The sequence below is a fragment of the Sapajus apella genome, unplaced genomic scaffold, assembly GCF_009761245.1.
Source record: "Sapajus apella isolate SASKATOON/1434 unplaced genomic scaffold, GSC_monkey_1.0 scaffold12, whole genome shotgun sequence".
Classification (NCBI taxonomy): Eukaryota; Metazoa; Chordata; class Mammalia; order Primates; family Cebidae; genus Sapajus; species Sapajus apella.
The window spans coordinates 6916547-6927590 of NW_022436952.1; the positions used below are offsets into that span (position 1 = coordinate 6916547).

Here is an 11044-nt window from a genome sequence, read left to right on the forward strand (position 1 = left end):
AAGGAAGGAAGGAAGGAAGGAAGGAAGGAAAGAAAGACGCTTGCCAAGTTGGAGGAAGTTATCTCAGCCCAGAGTCACACTTATACCTAACAGCTATGCCAAAAATGATTCTGGGCCATGGAAACATTCAAAGTAAAAATAGTATATGGGGCATATTGATATGCTTCCAAGGAAACCTCGGGGACAAATAAAATGTTTTTATTGAGAAAGGGCTTGCATCTATCAACCAAATCATATCTCTGAAACGAAACAACAGTCTCTGATTACTCACACCTGGGTTGCAGGAGCCACTCACTCCTCTGGGAAGTACCTTGTAGCTTTACACAGTAATGGGGAATCCTTTGTTTTAAAGCCATGGGTTATTGTTCAAAGAAAGAGCATTAGGAAGGCAGACTGCTGATCCTTAGGTCCAAAGCCCTTATAGACAGAGTGAGCCCCACCTTGGGCCAAGCTGGGAATGAAGCAAAACTGATTTTATTTATTTGTGTGTGTGTGTGTGTGTGCGGTTTGGTTTGTTTGTATGTTTGTTTTTAGACGGAGTCTTGCTCTGTTGCCAGGCTGGAGTGCAGTGGCGCAATATTGGCTCATTACGACCCCCGACTCCCTGGCTCAAGCGATTCTCCTGCCTCAGCCTCCTGAGTAACTGGGATTACAGGTGTGTGCCACCAAGCCCAGCTAATTTTTGTATTTTCAGTAGTGACAGGGTTTCACCATGTTGGCCAGTCTGATAGCCAACTCCTGACCTCAAGTGATCCACCCACCTCTGCCTTCCGAAGTGTTGAGATTACAGGTATGAGCCACTGTGCCCAGTCCAACACTGGTTTTAATTGTCACCTGTACACATACGCCACAAGGGCCCCTGACAACCAACTTTTCAGCTCTCCCAAGCCTCAGACCACATGGCACCAGACATCTAGGTGAAAAATTCAATTAGTCACACAGGCCCTATTTTCCTACAGATCACTGAGATATTAAAACAACTGGAAATTTAGATGAGTTTGTGTTCCTTATCCAAATATTTTATAAAGGGGAGAAGAAGTTGAAGAAAATAATCAGGTAGACTGCCAGGGTAAGGAGGGACAGGAAGAGGGACATAGCATGTGCTCCCCAAATTCCCATGAGGACAAGACTTTTTAGGGCAATTTTATTTAACTGTTATAAATTGTCAAAGAGCATAAACCATCCACATACATTGTGAAACATCTGACATTCCATGGCAACCATGTCAAATGCATGCAGATCATTAAGATAGAAATCAAAACATAAAACCATGAATATTTTGCTCTGATGCAGCTATAAATTATCCTTCAACCTCACACCTAAGGGGGATCTCTGCCATTGTCATGTCTAAGTAACCAACTTCCCCATTTCCCATGCTTCCATACCAAGCATTTTCAATGGGATATCTACCAACGTGCTACAAGATGTACTTTGTTCAATTGTGTGGCCAATTATTGACCTGACCATTCATATCATTTGCTTAGATCTCCCTTTTACTGTGCCTAAGCACACCCTGGCCTGTGTGACACAGAAAGTTCACTAACAATTTGAATAATTCAGCCAAGAAGTTCCCCTGGGCGACCACGCAGGTAGAGAAGCTCTGTGGAGGCAGAAAAACTGGCTCATCCCTGAGAGATCTCCACGAACAGTCTCCCCAACACCTCCTCTTCCTCCCATCCAAATTTCTCAGAGCTATTTTCAAAGCTGCATAAGAAAGATTTGGAGACAAAAGCCAATGAGGGGCCCAGGAGCAGTGGCTCACGCCTACAATCCTAGCACTTTGGAAGGCTGAAGTGGGTGGATCACTTGAACACAGGAGTTTGAGACCAGCCTGGGTAACATAGGGAAACCCTACAAAAAATTAGCCTAGCATGGTGGTATGCACTTGTAGTCAGTCCCAGCTACTCCAAAGGTGGAGGTGGGAGGATTGCTTGAGCCTGGGAGTTCAAGGTTGCAGTGAGTGGTGATTGTGCCGCTGTATGCCAGCCTTGGTGACTGAGCAAGACCACATCTCAAACAAAATAAAATAAAATAAAAAATAAATAAAAGCCAATGAGGGGAACACCTCTCACCTCCAATAACAAGAAACTGCCACCAAGATATCCATTTACGCTTTCTGTAAAACGGACATTCTTTCCCTCTCCCCATACCTCACCATACATGAGATAAAAGATGTGAAGTACACAAGTACTTGAAAAATGAAAAGGCGTCATACAAATGTAAGAGGGCTTTTTCCCTAGACCACAGCAGTACTTGAATCCGACCCGTTGGCTCAAAGTCCAGGGCTCATTCCATTCTGCCACAGCTGCTGAGCAATAAGGCAAGTTCTATCTTGGGCCAGGGCAGAGCCAGAGCAGGACCAGCCCACCGCAGCAGGCAGAGCCGTGTTGTATTAACCTGCTGGTAAAGGGGAGTGAGACCTGTGAAATAAAGATCCTAATGCTCCCTGGGCTCAGAGTGCAGAAATAGCACCAAGTTTCCTTCCTCTTGAATTTTAAAATGCCTCATAATATCTCCCCACGTCCTAAATTATGATATGGAGCTAGAAATTAACATTCTATTCCAACACACTGTGGGGCCTTCGCTTTGGGGGTTGAAATGATGGTTTTTAATAAGCTGGCTCCAGGCACCTGTCACCAGTAATGGAAGTTCTGCCTGGGAAGATAGATCGCTTCTTGTTAAAAGACCCTGGGGCAATAAATTTCCTGAGTCATAACTCAGCTTCCAAATCAGGACTCAGGAGAATCACTTCTACCTTCTGGCACTAACCCTTTGGCCCCTGGTCCCTGCTGACCCTGACCATTAACCTCAGTCGCTGCTCTTCTTTGCCCTGCTCATTGTGTTTGCGTTTGGGGGAGTTTGGTGAGATCTACAAGGGCATAACTTGTAGGTGTGACTGTGCCCCAGGACTGGGGTCAATGGAGGGATATCATAGGGAGGACCAGATCCATGAGTCTTGATGCTCACAGCAAACACAAATCTCTGCTGTCCCAAGGATCCCAGTCATCAAGACTTCAAAATAAGCTCATCATAGAAATTTGAGCAGTTCTGTCAGACACTGGCATCTTTGCTGAGTTATCAATGGTTTCTTTAAGAGCATGGTGGTTCATGCCTATAATCCCGGCACTTTGGGAGGCCAAGGCGGGCGGATCCCCTGAAGTCAGGAGTTTGAGACCAGCCTGGCCAACATGGTGAAACCCCATCTCTACTAAAAATACAAAAAAAAATGTGTGGCACACACCTATAATCCCAGCTACCTGGGAAGCTGAGGCAGAAGTATCACTGAATCCCAAGAAGTTGAGGCTGCAGTGAGCCATGATCGTACCACTGCACAGCAGTCTGAGCAACACAATGAGAACCTGTCTCCAAAAAAAAAAAAAAAAATCAAGAAACACAAAAACAGCTGGGCATGGTGGCTCACACCTGTAATCCCAGCACTTTGGGAGGATGAGGTGGGCAGATCACCTGAGGTCATGCAGTCTGGCCAACATAGTGAAACCCTGTCTCTACAAAAATACAAAAGTTAGCTGGGCATGCTGGCAGGTGCCTGTAGCCCCAGCTATTCGGGAGGCTGAGGTGGGAGAATTGTTTGAACCTGCGAGGTGGAGGTTGCAGTGAGCCGAGATTATGCCATTGCACTCCAGCCTGGATGACAGAGCGAGACTCTGTCTCAAAAAAAAAAAAAAAAAAAAAAAAAACCTATAAGACTGCTCCTTTTGATGGCAGCTTCCCCAACCAGAACCAGCCTGGGAACTGCTGGCAGGATGACCTGGACTTCCACCTCTTTCAGAAGGCAATGACTGCTAAAGGGGACAATGTCTGTGTGTGTGATGGTACCAGCGTGTGTACAAGTCCCTATCCTCAGTCTCACCTGGGACAGCCACTGGGCAGAAAGCACATTTCCCTGGGAAGGTCTGAACTGGCTGTACCCCACCTTTCCTCTGTCCTCCATCCTTCTCCCAGGGTGGTAAAAGGGGACCTGAATACATAATGATCCCCACCATGAGACCCTGAATAATGACTAATAATAAAACTTACTGGAAAGTTAAAGAAAGAAAAGAAAGAAAGAGGCCAGGTATGGTGACTCAGGCCTGTAATCCCAGCACTTTGAGAGGCCATGGTGGGAGGATCACTTGAGGCCAGGAGTTCAAGACCAGCCTGGTCAACACAGGGAAACCCCTGTCTCTACTAAAAAGAGAAAAAATTAGTTGGGCATGGTGGCACATGTCTGTAATCTCAGCTACTTGAGAGGCTGAGACATAAGAATTGCTTGAAATTGCAGAGGTTGCAGGGAGCCGAGATTGCACGACTGTGCTCTCTGACCTGGGTGACACAATGAGGCCCCGCCTTAAAAAAAAAAAAAAAGAAAAGAAAAGAAAAGAAAAAGCACTAGGAACAGAAAGAAAGAGAGAGAGAAATCCAAACAAATGTAATCAAGCATGTTCTTTAATTTGACCACTTGCTTGTGGGGATTAAAGACTGATAGATAACTGAACTTTTAAAAACACCACAGAGGTAGTAAATTAAACATATATAGTTCCTACCCTATCACCCAGAAATTCTAGAGGAAATTATTCAATTTGTTCACTGAAAGGCCTGTTCAAGAATATTAATAGTAGCTTTATTTGTAATAGCCAAAAATACAGACAACTCAAATGTTCATCAACAATGAATGGAGAAACCATTTGTGGCATATTCATACAATGGAATAGCAGAGAAAAAGAATAAACTGCCAATGCACACAGCAACATGAATTAACCTCACAGACATTTTGCCGAATGGAAGAAACCAGACCCCAAAGATTACGCACTGTGTAATTCTACTTATACGAAGTTCAAGAACGGCCAAAACAAATTAATGTCAATAGATGTGGGGATTTGAGACTAATCAGAATGGCAGTTACAGCCAGGCATGTTAACTCATGCCTGTAATCCCAGCACTTTGGGAGGCCAAGGCAGGTGGATCACCTAGGGTCAGGAGTTCAAGACTAGCCTGACCAACATAGTGAAACCCTGTCTTTACTAAAAATACAAAAATTAGCTGGGCATGGTGGCAGGAGCCTATAATCCCAGCTACTAGGGAGACTGAGACAAGAGAATTGTTTGAACCTGGGAAGCAGAAGTTGCAGTGAGCTGAGCTCATGCCACCGCACTCCAGCCTGGGCGACAGAGTGAGACTCTGTCTCAAAAATTAAAATAAAATAAAATAATGGCAGTTACATCTGGAATATTATACAGGAAAGGGTCTGAGGGAACCCACAGGGATAGAGGGAATGTTTTCTATCTTATTCTGAATGGTGGTTATCTAGGTAACTATTCTTCAAGCTATACACTTAAGATTAATACACTTTATTGGATATGTGTTATACTTGGAAAAAGGAAAGTTGTTTTGTAAAACATCCACAGTATTTTTTGACACGAAAAGATGTCTCATGTCTTTCTTTATAAAATATTAAAAATCCAACTTTATCCTGATTTTAAGTGAAAAAGGAATAAAACTATAAAAAATAAGAAGTCATCACTAAATATGAATGTGTGAAGCGTTGTAGCAGTCCTTTGTCTGAAGCACAAACAGGAAGTAGCTCTGGTGCCCAATAGCATAAAGGGTTTTTCTTCTCCCCCTTCTCAGCATCCCAAGGATTAAACATACGCTCTGGCTTGCACACAGTCCCACTGACCTCACACAACAGTGCCAATAAAACCAGACTCAGACGCCTCTCCAGTGCCTCCAGGTCCTTATTGTCACCTGGGAGAGCAGCTGTCCTTGCAGTCCTCAAGTTCTGACTGTTGTATTTTTAACCGAAAGTAGATTACAAAGTAATTTTTTTTTAAAAAAATCTATTTCTGAAAAATAGTTATTTTAAAATCCCACTTCTATGTCACATGACAGTTAGATGACTCAGTTGTGTATCTGTTCATTTTAACTCTTTTAAAATATTTTCTACCCTATTTTTATCCATCTTCTACTCATTAGAGAAGGTCAAAGCCACAAAAGTGCAACCATAATAGGAAAAAATCCTCTCTATCTAACAAGAGCTAGCACTGGGGTGGGGAAGAAACGCCAAGCATTCCCCACCCCACAACCCGTCATCACTAACTGTCAAATATTTACTTTTGGTGAATATTTTGGTCTCCGAACCAAAGATAATACCCTAGCAAGGGGTAAGCCCATCCAGTTTGGGTTGGTTCCACCCCTGCTTTGCTTCCTCCACCTATTTCCTGCATTGCTCTTCTTCTTTGTAAACAGATACAAGCTTTCAGAGGGTGGGAGAGCAGTGTTAAAATTTTAAAAGTAAAAGGCGCAAATCTTGAATGTTGAGTTTAATGAATTTTTACACATGTATACATGCACATAACCACCACCTTGATCAAAACATGGAACATTTTGAGCACCTTAAAAGACCCCCTTTTTATGTCCTCCTAACAATGGGGACTTTTTTTTTTTTTTTTTGAGACGGAGCTTCGCTCTTATTGCCCAGGCTGGAGTGCAATGGCATGATCTCAGCTCACTGCAATCTCCATCTCCCGGGTTCAAGCAATTCTCCTGCCTCAGCCCTCCTGAGTAGCTGGGATTACAGGCATGCACCACCATGCCTGGCTAATTTTTTGTATAGTAGAGATGGGGTTTCCCTATGTTGGTCAGGCTGGTCTCAAACTCCCGACCTCAGCTGATCCACCTGCCTCAGCCTCCCAAAGTGCTGGGATTACAGGCGTGAGCCACCGTGCCCAGTCTTCTTCTTCTTCTTCTTTTTTTTTTTTTAAGAGACGGTGTCTGCTGGACCTGGTGGCTCATGCCTCCCACTTTGGGAGGCTGAGGGAGGAGGATCACTCGAGTCCAGGAGTTCGAGACCAGCTCAGGAAACATGGCAAAACCCCATCTTTACCAAAAATACAAAAAATCAGCCGGGCATGGTGGTGAACACCTGTAGTCTCAGCTACTGGGGAGGCTGAGGTGGGAGGGGGAGGATCACTTGTGCCTGGGAGGTCAAGGCTGCAGTGAACAGTGATCACACCGCTGCACTCCAGCCTGAGCAACAGAGCAAGACCCTGTCTCAAAAAGAGAGAAAGAGACAGAGGAGACAGGGTGTCCCTCTGTCGCCCAGGCTGGAGTGAAGTGGTGTCATTGTAGTTCATCCCCGGCTTAAGCAATCCTGTCACTTCAGCCTCCTGAGTAGCTAGAACTACAGGTACGCACCACCACACCTGGCTATTTCAGAATGGGGAATTTTTAACCTAGAATTTTTGAAGCATTCTATCCCAGGGGGATTCTATTCTCATCTCTCTATCAAACATACTTAGGGACACAACAATTTCTCTCTTATGAATTATTTTAAAAGTAAACATAGAAACAAAAAATCTAAATGATCAATAATTAAAGAAATGATTTTTGATACCACATTTGGTGGATTGGATACTATGCAATCATTAAAACCAAGCTTTTGAAGACTATTTAATAACACTGGGAAATGTTCATAATCTTACATTAAATAAAAGGCAAGACAAAAAAATTCATGCAGAATCTCAGTTTTGAAATTGTGCACATGTGCAAGGAAAAATAACTGAAGAAAATATAACAAAAGAGTAGCTTGGTAAACTTTGGATAGTAGTGTATGGGGTAAATTTTATTTCCTTCTTTTTAATTATTTTTATATTTTTGAAATTCTTTTTTTTTTTTTTTTTTTTTTTTTTTGAGACGGAGTTTCGCTCTTGTTACCCAGGCTGGAGGGCAATGGCGCGATCTCGGCTCACCGCAACCTCCGCCTCCTGGGTTCAGGCAATTCTCCTGCCTCAGCCTCCTGAGTAGCCGGGATTACAGGCACGTGCCACCGTGCCCAGCTAATGTTTTGTATTTTTAGTAGAGACGGGGTTTCACCATGTTGACCAGGATGGTCTCGATCTCTTGACCTCGTGATCCACCCGCCTCGGCCTCCCAAAGTGCTGGGATTACAGGCTGAGCCACTGCGCCTGGCCTTGAAATTCTTAATAATAAGAATGTGTTACTTTTCTAATCAGGAAAAAACATCCTTCTTTTTATTTATGTGTTTTCTAGAGACAGGGTCTTGCTCTGTTGACCAAGCTGGAGTAGACAAGGCTGGAGTGCAATGGCAGCATCAAGGCTCACTGCAGCCTCAAACTCCCAGGTGATCTTCCTGCCTCAGCCTCCAGAGTAGCTGTGACTACAGGCAGGTGCCACCATGCCTGGCTAATTAAAAAAAAAAAAAAAAATGTAGAGACAGAATCTGACTATATTGCCCATGGTGGTTTCGAACTCCTGGGCACAAACAATTCTCCCACCTTGTCCTCCCAAAGTATTGGGATTATAGGTGTCAGCTGCTGTGTCCAGCTGAAACTCCTCTCTGTAAATATGGGGACAGCCTAAAAGACTAACTTTAGGGAAACAGTTTTCTAAATTATGACAATTTCTTTCATTGCATATTGTGATATCTAAAAATAAATTGAGGAATTGCTTATGACACAGAAAATGTATGTTTTCAAACCAAATTAGGTTGTACATAACTAGGTTGAGGGGAAGGGTAACAAAAAGTAACTATTAACAGTGGTTGAAAATTATATAACATACACATTGAAAAAAATTTTAATTTAGAAGAGGGTGTTTATAAAAAGTTTTTAAAGTAGCTCAGTGTTTCAAGATGCATATTCTATTTGTTGCAATCGGGATAGTTTTTTTTTTTTTGCACTTTGATTTTTTTTTTAAGGGGCAGAATATCATTTTGCATCAGGCCCTTTAAAAAAAGTCGGGGGGGTGGGGTGAGTAGGGTAGGGACCAGGATGTTGGGGGAAATTATTTCAATGTGTTCAGTCGGAAGCTTTTTGGAAAGCAGTATAGATGCGATCTTTTTTGCTCTGAATCAAATTCCACAGAAACCATTGTGCCGAATACTGTAAATCCTTAACTTTCAAAAAGGCCGGCACCGAACTCACGCAAAACTACCCAAGTGCCAAAGACCATTTGTGGGAAGTTCATTCCATGAGACCTTCGCATTTTTCCCAATAAAAGGCTTCTTTTCGGATCTAATTATTTCTCCTCTACAGGGCTGCGAGAGGGGGAGGGGATGTGAGACTGGGACAATAGATTAAAATGGGAAGTCCTTTCTCGCAGCTTGTTTCTCCCCCACGCCGTCCCAATCGCTTACAACCCTTCTCGTCAGAATGTGAACGGTGCCTTCGCTTGCTCTAAACTACGCAGACCAGGTCCGTGAACTTGACCCAGGCGCCCACGCCTCTTTTCCCCGAAGGTCACACAAGGGCAGAAGGGTTGTCTGGATTCTTTCTCAGGCCCGGCCGAAGGCCTGGGGATAGAAAGTGGAGGAGGAGGAAGAGATAGCAAACCCCTTTGGTTCAAGCAGGCTCTGTGGCAGGTAAAGGCCCCATTAGTGGGGGCGGGTAGGACAGGGAGAGCCTAATCCGGCTAACTCCCGCAGGCCTCTTCCGATTTGTCGGCCAGGACCTGCCTCCCTGCGTTGTCTCTGTCCCAAATACTAAGTCGGGGCGCTTTTCGTTGCATTGCCGGATTTGGTATCTCGTTAGCCGGTGTCGCTGAGCTGCTGGGGGCTACGGGCTGGAAAGGAAGCCGAGCGCTCCGAGCGGCCCGCGCCAGACGCACAGTGGCCCCCGCGCCTCCCTGCGTGCCGGCGCGCTCCGTTCCCCTTCGACTGGATGTTACTGAGCCAGGGAGAGCCCCTGGGATCGTGTGTTTGATCCTCCCTTTCTCCAGATCCTGAATTATTTAAATACACACACACACACACACACACACACACACACACACACACACACACACGCAGCACCACTACCGTCTCAGCAGGCCGCTCCTCGCAGCCTCCGCAGTCGGCGCGTCGCCGGGAGAAAGGCGTGGGTTTCCCGGGTCGGACGGCTCTCCAGGCCGCTCTGTCCTCCGCCACCGAGTAAAGAGACGCCCCATTTGCGAAGTTTAAAATTCCAGGTCCTGGGAAGGCGGCCGGGAGCTCTGCGAGGCTCGGCAGCCGCTCCGGTGGCAACCCGAGATCAGATCGCGCGGCAAGGGATGGCCCCCCAGGATTACCACGCCGAGGGAGGGGCGCTTGTAAAACCCAGCGGCGACAGCCTCGTGACGACCGGCTAGAACATTCTCTAATAATTCATCGGCCTTAGCTAGAATTCGTTTGTGTACACATTTGTTTATCCTGATTGTTGAAATAAATTAAGAATCGGACTGGCTAAAATAAGGTAAACGAACATGAAATGCCAATGAGGAAGAGAAAAAGTTACACAATGTCGGCCTGACTTGCCGATGGCCTCAAGAATCCGGCTTTTAGCTGCAGACCCGGTGATTGTCCCGGGAAGGCAAGGGTCAGAAGCTCTTTGATGAAGCCGCGAGGGCTTGATTGGGAGAGGCCGGGCTTCTCACGTTCCGGGTCCCGCCACAGCCCCCTCTGCCCTTCCCCTCCACTCAGCCTGGCTCCGGAGGGGTGAAGGAATGTTTACAGCCTGACTCAAGTTCAACGACAAAACCCTGCCTAGAGTGGGAGGTGCGGCGAGCTTCAGCCATCAACCTGACAAATGCTGGGCGCAGGTCTCGGGCGGGGGCGACTGGCTGGGCTCACCTAGAGTCGGGGAACCGAGGATTCACAGGATGAGTACCGACCCCGCCGACGGAGAGCTGCCTCTCTGCCCTCCGCCTGGGATCTGCGGAGTTCGTGGGGGCGGGGTAGTGCGCGTGCGTGCACGCGTGGGGTGGGGGTAAGGCGATCGGCGTCTGAGTGGGCAAGGGGACGTCTGATTCCTCCCCAGGCTTCGTCCGCAGGCCCAGGACCCTGCAAGATGCCCCTGCTCTCTGCCCGGCCAGCTCTAGCTCACCCCGAGCCAGGATCCACACCTTCCTCCTACCCACCGAGACCTGCATTTTCTGGCCTCCTCCTCAGAGTTTTGCCCACATCTTCCCTTCCGGCCTTGATATTTCAAGCATTCTCCAAAACATGGAAGCCTCCCAGAAGCCGTGTGTGTGTGTGTGTGTGTGTGTGTGTGTGTGTGTGTGTGTGTGTGTG

General features: G+C 46.1%; 1 long non-coding RNA gene across 1 annotated transcript in view; it reads right to left on the reverse strand.

Moving 5' to 3' along the window:
- Positions 1 to 10383, reverse strand: part of LOC116552942 — a 12122-nt gene extending 1739 nt beyond the window's left edge. The window contains exon 1 of the long non-coding RNA XR_004269567.1: positions 9815 to 10383. This is a non-coding gene — a long non-coding RNA (uncharacterized LOC116552942). The remainder of the gene's footprint in view (positions 1 to 9814) is intronic.
- Positions 10384 to 11044: the final 661 nt, after the last annotated feature.